Here is a 9,381-nt window from a genome sequence, read left to right on the forward strand (position 1 = left end):
ACACCCTTGATACACAAGCACACACATTTAACACAGCAGTCACTCAATATAGACACTTCCACCATAAGCAAAGGCACGAAAAATGACTTCATACAGTTCCATGAGAGACAGACACACAGGGAACACAGAATACTCCCATGTCACACAAACCCAGTAGAGGTGCTTAGGCAACAATGATAACAGCTCTAGACTTGAGTATTATGCCCATTTTCGAGATGAGGAAAGCAAAAGTCTAAGGGCTTAAGAGTTCTGCCTGAGATCCTCTAGAAGGTCATTGTAGGAACACGGCAGAAGGGTTGGAGTCAGGGAGACCTGGTTCCAAAGTCTCCTTCAAGGCACTTCCTCACCCTGGGCAAATCACCACCTATCTGAGTCACAATTTTCTCATCCAGAAAATGGAGATGCTAAGAATAGCACCTATTTCATAGGGATATAGGATAAGGATAAAAGGAAATGATGTATGTAAAGTGCCTTATGATAAACGTATCTGTGATTATTATAGGGACATGCCTGTGCACAAAACATAGGTGAACACAGATGCACAAATTCCACACATATGTGCAAACTCTCCCACACTTCTATATAACCTCTACTCAGGATCCCCCAGTGACTTCTCAGGTGACTCAGAAGCACCCTAAAGGATATTTGCTTTTGACTCTAGCTTCCCATTCTATTTCCCTTTCCCTGACTGTGTGACCAGGATCTGGAAGGTGGAGGTCTCAAGAGTGGACATTGAAATGTCTGGGAAGAAAGACATATCTAATTTGCACTTCCCAACCAGGGCAATTCTGTGGTCTCATGAGACAGGGACAAAGACTGTATCTTACTCTCATCCACCAAGGTCCTGCTTGTCATAAAAGATCCAGGAGAGACAACAGGACCCTGACTCACCAGATGTAGTCCTTGAATGCCTATGCTAGCTGGCTCGATGGATGGAGTGTTTCCAGTCTCCATGTATGTGAGGGCTAAGGCACATAAGCATAGGGTGAGGTCAAAGGCCCTTCATGGAGCACTCTGGTGTGGACTTGGGGAGGTTCTGCCCTAGGACAGCTATGACACAGAGAGGAAAAAGAAACAGAGACAAAGAGACAGACAGAGAAGTAGTTAAAAAAAAAAACTAACCCACACATTAATAGTCTATATATACAGAATATGCAACATTCCCCACTCATAGGCCTTCCCCTCTGCAGAGAAGGGAGAGATGCATTTTCTCACCTCCTTTTTGGGACCAAGCTTAGAGTGCTACAGTTTTCATTCAGTTTTGGGTTTTAAGTGACATTTTCTTTCAGTGACTCCGTTGTTGAAGTCAGTGTATATGTTGTTTTCCCAGTTCTATTTATTTCACTCTTGCAGGCTTCTCAGTTCTTCACATTCGTCATTTCTTACAGTATAGTGATATTCCATTACATGTCCATGCCTCCCTTTGCTTAACCATTTTGTAATCAATGGTATCTTCTTTGTTTCCAACCCTTCGCTATTACAAAAAGTGTTACCAGGGATATTGAGGTGCACAGGGGACCCTTCTGCTCATGATCTTAGAGGGTCAAAGGACAAGGATGTCATTGTCTGTTCAGGTTTTGGAATGATCTCATTGCACTTTCCATTAACATACAGTTAAAAATCTGTCTTTCTGCCACTTCCTCCCAGAGCCCTTAGTTCTTCCCCTGGGACCATGAAGAACAAGTTTAATCCATCTTCCCCTGTAGCCCTTTAAATTCTTCTTCTTCTTTTCTTCTTCTTCTTCTTTTCTTCTTCTCCTTCTTCTTCTTTCCTTCTTCTCCTTCTTCTTTTCTTCTTCCTCCTCCTCCTCCTCTTCCTCCTCCTCCTCTTCTTCAACAATTGGTGTTAAGTGACTTGCCCAAAGTCACCCCCCTAGCAAGTGTGTCAAGTGTCTGAGGCTTGATCCGAACTCAGGCCCCCCTGAATCCAGGGCCAGTGCTCTATTCACTGTGCCACCTAGCCACCACCCCCCCCTTTAAATTCCTGAAGACAGCCATCCTTTCCCCCTTCAATCTTAGCTTCCCGAGGCTGAATATCCAGCCAGTCCTCATGTAGCATGGCTTCCTGGAGCTAGAGGAATCTAGGCTCCAATTCTGATTGACATTTATTAACAATATGACCCTGGGTCATTTATTTAACTTTTCTCAGCCTCAGTCTCTTCACCCATAAAATGGGGTGATAATAATAGTAACTCTCACAGCATGTTCCTGCCACTTCACTTTCCCATCCAAGGGTTGTTTTGTGTCACAGTTAATTGACTTGCTTCTCTTCTCAGGGTGAATGTTTTCCCTGCCAAGAGCTGGGATTCAGGAGATTTGGGTTGTAACCTTGGCTCCATCACTAACTTGATTCATGAGGCTTAGGTTAGTAAATTACTTCCCTTCTCTAGACCTCATTTTTGGTATCTGTAGTATGGGCTTCTACGAAGCTCAATACAAATGTGAGAACCCTTTGAAATGCTTAAAACAGAAGTATCATACACACACATCCTTGTGGTATTGCCATTAAGTTGGACTGAGCAGGAGTTAGTATATGAGGCCCCCTCTTGGGACAGGTTCTCTCCCCACAGCCCATCTCTGTAGCCCCAAGTGATTTAGGAGAAAGAGGGGAAGGTAGGGCAATTGGGGTTAAGTGACTTGCCCAAGGTCACATGGCTAGTTTTTGTGTTAAGTGTCTGAGGCTGGATTTGGAGTCAGGTCTTCCTGACTTCAGGGCTGGTGCTCTGTTCACTTCACCACCTAACCTCCTGAGAAAGAGTCTTTCATTGGCATGTTGGCTAATCTCTTCCATTGGGTCTCATCTTTGTCCCAGAAGATCTTATTTCAAAAAAGACATTAATCTCTTTGACTTCACCTTTTACAGTAGCATAGAAGTATTTTTACTAATTAAGTTGAATTTTCTACCTACTAGACACTTGTCTTGGTAGTACATGACATACACTCTAAGACACATCCCCCCATCCCCACAATACATTCTTCACTGTCCAGGGAATTTACCAGGGACCATTTCTCACTATTTTCACAGTTTGGGTTGTTTGGGGGAGATAAAGGGAAAACTGTTTGGATGAACTATGACTTATTTTTTAAAATTTATTTATTTACTTTTATTTTACAACATTCAGTTCCACAATCCCTTGAGTTGCAAATTTTCTCCCCTTCCCTCTCCTACCCCTTCCCCCTCTCCCCCATGGCAGCATGCAATCCAATATAGGTTCTAAAAATACCTTCACATTAAACATTAGTCAGGTTGTAAAGAAAAATTATAACCAATGGAGTGAACAACAAGAAACAATAGAAAACAAAAAAGAGAAAGAACAAGTAGTCTGTTTCAATCTGCCTTCAGACTCTATAGTTCTTTCTCTGAATGTGGATATTCCTCTCCATCTTGAGTCTGGAGTTGTTGTCTTACAGTGTTGCATTGCTGAGAGGAGCCCAGTATATCAAAGTTAGTTGTCACAGATATGATGTGTCTGTAAGTGTACAAAGTTCTCCTGGTTCTGCTGTCCTCACTCAGCATCAGTTTATATAAGTCTCTCCAGGTTATTATGAAGTCCGTCTGTTCCTCATTTCTTATAGCACAATAGTATTCCATTACATTCATATACCACAACTTGTTCAGCCATTCCCCAATTGATGGACATCCCCTTGATTTCCACTTCTTTGCCACCACAAAAAGAGCTGCTATAAATATTTTTGTACATACAGGTCCTTTTTCCATTTGTATGATCTCTTTGGAATATAGCCCTAGAAGTGGTATTGCTGGGTCAAAGGGTATGCACATTTTTATAGCTCTTTGGGCATATGAACTATGACTTCTATCCAGCTTGGAGGCAATGGAACAAAGTAGATAATCTCTGAAAGTTATGATGACCTAATGGTTTCCAGCTCTGTCTATAATCCTCGGATCTCCAGCCCTACAGACAGCCTGTAACTGATATTTAAAGTGTTTGTTTTTATAACTGTATTCATTAGTTATTCTGGGAAGTGACTGAACCCAGTCATCCCTGTTCTTCAGCTGAGGAAATTGAGGCCCATATAAGGAATAGCACTTGCTTAAAACCACTGGAGTCAGCATCAATCTTTACTTGTCCTGACTCCTTGGAGCTTTTCCAAAGGTAGGCAACATACACTGACCATCAGAATACCACCTATCACATAACAGGAAAATAGCTACATTCATGAGAGTGACAACTTTGAGAGTCTCAGCTCTCAGTATGAAAGTGATAGATACTCTTGGCCCATTGGCAATGAGACCAGGACTATAAACTGGGTCCCCTAGAAACAGGGACAGCTGCACTGAGCCGGCCATACTGGCCCCATTTCCCATCATTGTGTTTTTGCAAAGACTACTCTCCATACTTGGAGGGTTTTCCTGATTCCCTTAATCTTACATGCATTTATGAGTTGACCAGGAAGTTAGGCTGGGGCTCAGTTAAGGGGAACAGAGTAAGAGGTTGTCTGAGGACTGGCTTAGAGGTCATTTTAGGCTGGAAAGCATTCTGCAGCTAGGATTTGGAGTTGACTTGCGGCCATGATAAGGGGTCAGTGCAGGGCCTGAAGTTCAAGACAATCTAGAGTGATGATTAGGGTTTGATTTGAGGCCAGGGTTAGGGATCAGTCAGTTTAGGGCCTAAATTTGGGATATCTAGCTGCAGGCTTAAGAGATTGATCTGATGTTAGAATCAGGCTTAATCTGTGGCCAACTCATACCCCCTTTTTTTTTTTTTGCTTTTTGGAGGGGGAAGGCAGGACAGTTGGGGTTAAGTGACTTGCCCAAGGTCACATGGCTAGTAAGTGTTAAGTGTCTGAGGCTGGATTTGAACTCAGGTCTTCCTGACTTCAGGGCTGGTGCTCTATTTATTGCACCACCTAGCCACCCCAAGCTCATATTGTTCGTGCTAGAGCAGTATGTAAATACCAGGAGGGTAAGAACCATCCCTTATAAATGGTTTTTTTTCTTTTTTTTTTCTTTTTAAGCAATCAGGGTTAAGTAACTTGCTCAAGGTTACACGGCCAGTTATTTCTGGGTGTGGTGCTGAGTGTCTGAGCCCAGGATTCGATCTCCAGGTCGTCCCAACACTGGAGCCGGTGCTCTTACTCACCTTTCTTTCCTTCCTTTTTCCTTTCCTTTCCTTTCCTTTCCTTTCCTTCCTTCCTTCCTTCCTTCCTTCCTTCCTTCCTTCCTTCCTTCCTTCCTTCCTTCCTTCCTTCCTTCCTTCCTTCCTTCCTTCCCTCCTTCCTTCCTTCCTTCTCCTTTCCTTCTTATTTCCCCTCTCTCTTTCCCTCCCTCCCTTCCTCATCCTTGTCCTATCTTCTGGTGCCATACAAAACAAGTGACTGATCAGGTTTCCCAAGCCAGAAAGGACAGGGCAAGGGGCTAGCTGGCTATTTCATTGTGGTAATAGAAAGCCCATTGACTTAGGGGTCAGGTGATCTGGCTTGTAGTTTTTGTTTCTCTGTGTTTTGACATGTTTCTAGGCCTTGGTTTCTTCCTCTGTCAAATGAGAACATTAGACTAGGTGATCTTACAGAATCACAAAAGCTCAGAACCAGAGTCAGGAGGTTGGTAGGGGTCTCAGTGATTGTTCAGTCCAAACCCGATTTGAACAAGAATCCCCCTGACAAGGGAACACCCAATCTTTGCTTAAAAGACCTCAAGAGAGACAAAAACTGCTCTTTCCCTTCTGAGGTGGCCTGTTGTACTTCTAGAGAAACAAGCTATCATGTCCCCTCCAAGTCTTCTCTCCTTCAAGATAAATGTTTTCAATTCCTTTGACCAATCCTCATAGCATAATCTATGTCTTCACCATCCTGATGCCTTCCTCTGGACACTGAAGCGTTTTATTGTTGTTCCTAAAATGTGCTACCCAGCACTGATCACAATGCCCTGGGTACAGTCCAAACTGAGCAGAATATGGAAAAACTATAACCTCCCTAGTCCTGGATGCTGTTTCTTTCAATATAATTTAAGATTAGATTAAATGTTTAGCCACCGTATCACGTTATTGATTCATATTGTGTTTGTAGAACATATTGTGTTTGTAGAACATTAAAATCTCAACTTTTTTGGGGGGGAGGCAATCAGGTCAAGTGACTTGCCCAGGGTCACACAGCTAGTCTCTGAGGCCAGATTTGAACTTTGGCTCTTCCTGACCCCAGGACCATTGCTCTAACCACTATGCTACTTAGCTGTCCCTAGCCTTTTTCAAACAAACTGTCTTGGCTCATTTTTCCTATCTAGTATTTATGAAGTTAATTTTTTGAACCCAAGTGTGTTAAATTTCAACCTATTAGTCTCTTGAGATCTTTTTGGATCCTGATTTTGTTACACAATGTGTTAGCAATATCTCCTAGGCGCCTGTACATTTAATAAACATGTCACCTTTGCTTTTCTCTAAGTCACTAATAATGCTAGAAACCTGCTTTCCAATTGCCATTGAACCATCAGTGACCTTTCTTGGGTCTGACCATTCAGCCAGTTCTGTCTCCTCTCAGCTGTACTTTTCTCAAACCCAGATCTCTTCATCTTGTGCACCAGAATAGTGTGAGAACCTTTGCAAATGCTTTGCTAGAAAACAATGCAAATATATCTATGACAGTTCCCTGGTCTACCAGCCTAGTAACCCCATCAAAAAAAGGAAACCAGGTTAGTCTCATGATCTGTCCTTGACGAAACCATAATTATAATTGCTATCTGGGCAGTGCTTTAAGATCTATAAAGTCCTTTATATACATCATCTCTTTTGAACCTCATTCATGACATTCCTCTGACCAACACTTCCTTCTCTAGATACTCAATAACCACTACTCCCATTATACATTCTAGCATTCTACTAGGAGTGGCAATCAAGTTTTCTTCCCTTTAAATACAAATACTCTACTCTCTTCCCTTTTTTAAAAATTGGGACATCTGCCTTCGTTCAAGCTTATAGCACCTTCCCCATTCTCCATAGTCTTTCTTGCATTATTGACCTTGGTTCGACAGTGTCATCTACCAATTCTCTTAATACCCTGAGATACAGTTCATCCGGGCCAGACACCTGAATTCAGTAACAACTGCTTAACACTCTTTATTCCTCCTACCGGTAGTAAGCTATCCCTACTTATTCTGGGTTTCAACTTCACAAACCAAGACTCACCTACATTGCAGCTATTCCCTTTTATCTGTTGTCTCTTCCTAGGTTTCTTAAAGGCAGGAACTGTTTTGATTCCGTATCCCCTAGTCCTTGGCACATAGTAAGTGATTAATAAGTGGTTTTTCATTCATGTATTCATTCATTTGCTCACCTGCAATTCCAACACTGAGATTTTAAAAGTCTCTAATTCCTTGACCTGTACTGTTCTTTGCCAGGTCCTGGGATAAGGGCTCCCTCCCCACTACTTCTAGATGTTGTTGTTATTGTTTGTCTTTCGTTCTCAAAGGGGCCCATGACATCAGGAAGGTGATGACATGACTTGCAAGTGAATTGGATTTAAGTGAGGCAGGGCTGTGCAAAAGCACCAGCCTCACTTTCACCTCCAGAGCCATCTCAGTCCAGTGGCCCAGATATGGATCAGGATGACTGGAGATGGCCCTGGATGCAGTAGGAGACCTTGGCCTTTGTAAACTAAGGTCTGAATTCTCATTCTGGCTTTTCTAGAGGTATGAATAAATAAGTGAAAAGGCATTTATTAAGGACATACTATGTTCCAGGACTGCACTAGCATTGGGAAATATATACAAGAAAGCAAGATAGTTTCTGCCCTCAGGAAACTTATATTCTAATTGGGGAAAACAACCTGGAAAGAACAATTCTTCATAAGTTTTTCTTCTTCATCTATACCTCTTCATGACTCGGTCATATCACTCTTACTAGAATCTCATCTTTGAGAAGAAGAGTATTACAGGGTAAGGGGCAGCTAGGTGGTGCAGTGAATAGAGCACCGGCCCTGGAGTCAGGAGGACCTGGGTTCTGATCCAGCCTCAGACATAACACACACACACACACACACACACACACACACACACACCCCTAGACATGTGACCTTGGGCAAGTCACTTAACCCCAATTTCCCTCCAAAAAGCAAAAAAAAAAAAAAAAGAGTATCACAGGGTAAAAAACATGAACATAAACAAACAGATGGGCAATAAACCACTAGACACAGAGTCTGGAGATCTGAGTTACTCTGATACTTATTAGCTATGTGACCTTGGGAAAGTCATGGACATCTATGAGCCTCAGTTTCTTCCTTTGTTTCTTCATATATTCCAATTAATTCGTAATTTCATCAATGCAGGTACTGCCACTGATACATATTTCAACCCATTCATGCCTGCCCCTTCTGGGCAACTCTTGTCCATGTCCATGCCCATAAATCTTCCATAGAGGTCAGACCAAAATGCTAGGGACCGTCTTCTAGTTCTCTTAATGTTCTGAATGCATTGGGCTAGAGGGAAGTGTGACTAGGGCCTGGTCCTGTCTGGTAATTCAGATCAACCACTTAGGCCCATGATATGGATACTGGGATCCTCCACACTCGCAGGTTCTCAAAACAGCTGCCTGCCACTCAAGCCTTGGTTTGCCCATTTGTGAGAAGTATCAATATTCTTGCCTAGTCTATGGATTGGGTCTACACTATTCAATCAAATCTCATGTCTTGGGTCTCCATTCTACTTAGGAAAACTCTGCTTCAACTCCAACTTCCAGGAATTCATTCAAGGTCACCTCTAAGCCTTAATTAAAACAGTAGCAATAAGCCAAAGTAGATTGGGGTTAGTGTTAGTACAGAGAGGAGCTGGAAAAGATCTTAGCATTTATTTAAGTATTCTCAACCAGAGCTCCATGAACATAGGTTTAAAAATAAATATTTTTTGGTAACAGTATTTCAATATAATTATTTGTATTATTTGTAATAATTTGTATTATTTGTAATCCTATGTATTTTATTTTATGCATTTAAAAACATTATTGTGAGAAGAGAGTCATCACTTTCACCACTTGTCATTCTCAAAACAAAACAAAAATCTCTTCTTCCTGTTTTTGGTAGTCATGAATGTTAGATCAAGGGAATCCATGATGCAGAAAAAGATAAAAATCTAGTACAACCCTTTTTTATAGGTAATGAAACTGAGGTCCAGGGAGGTTAAGTAATTTGCCCAAGGTCACACAGGTAATAAGCATCAGAGGTGACATTGATACCAAGATCTTCCACCTCCATAGTAAATACTTTTAAAATTTTTATTTATTTATTTTTAATTTTCAACATTCACTTTTATGGGATTTTGAGTCTAAATTTTTCCCTCTCTCTTCCCTCCCCTCTCCCCAAGATGGCATGCAATCTGATATAATCTATACATGTACAATCATATTAAACATATTTTCATATTACTCATGTTGTGAAA

The sequence above is a fragment of the Petaurus breviceps genome, unplaced genomic scaffold, assembly GCF_028583685.1.
Source record: "Petaurus breviceps papuanus isolate PSGF00001 unplaced genomic scaffold, PetGlider_PUasm1.0 138, whole genome shotgun sequence".
Classification (NCBI taxonomy): Eukaryota; Metazoa; Chordata; class Mammalia; order Diprotodontia; family Petauridae; genus Petaurus; species Petaurus breviceps.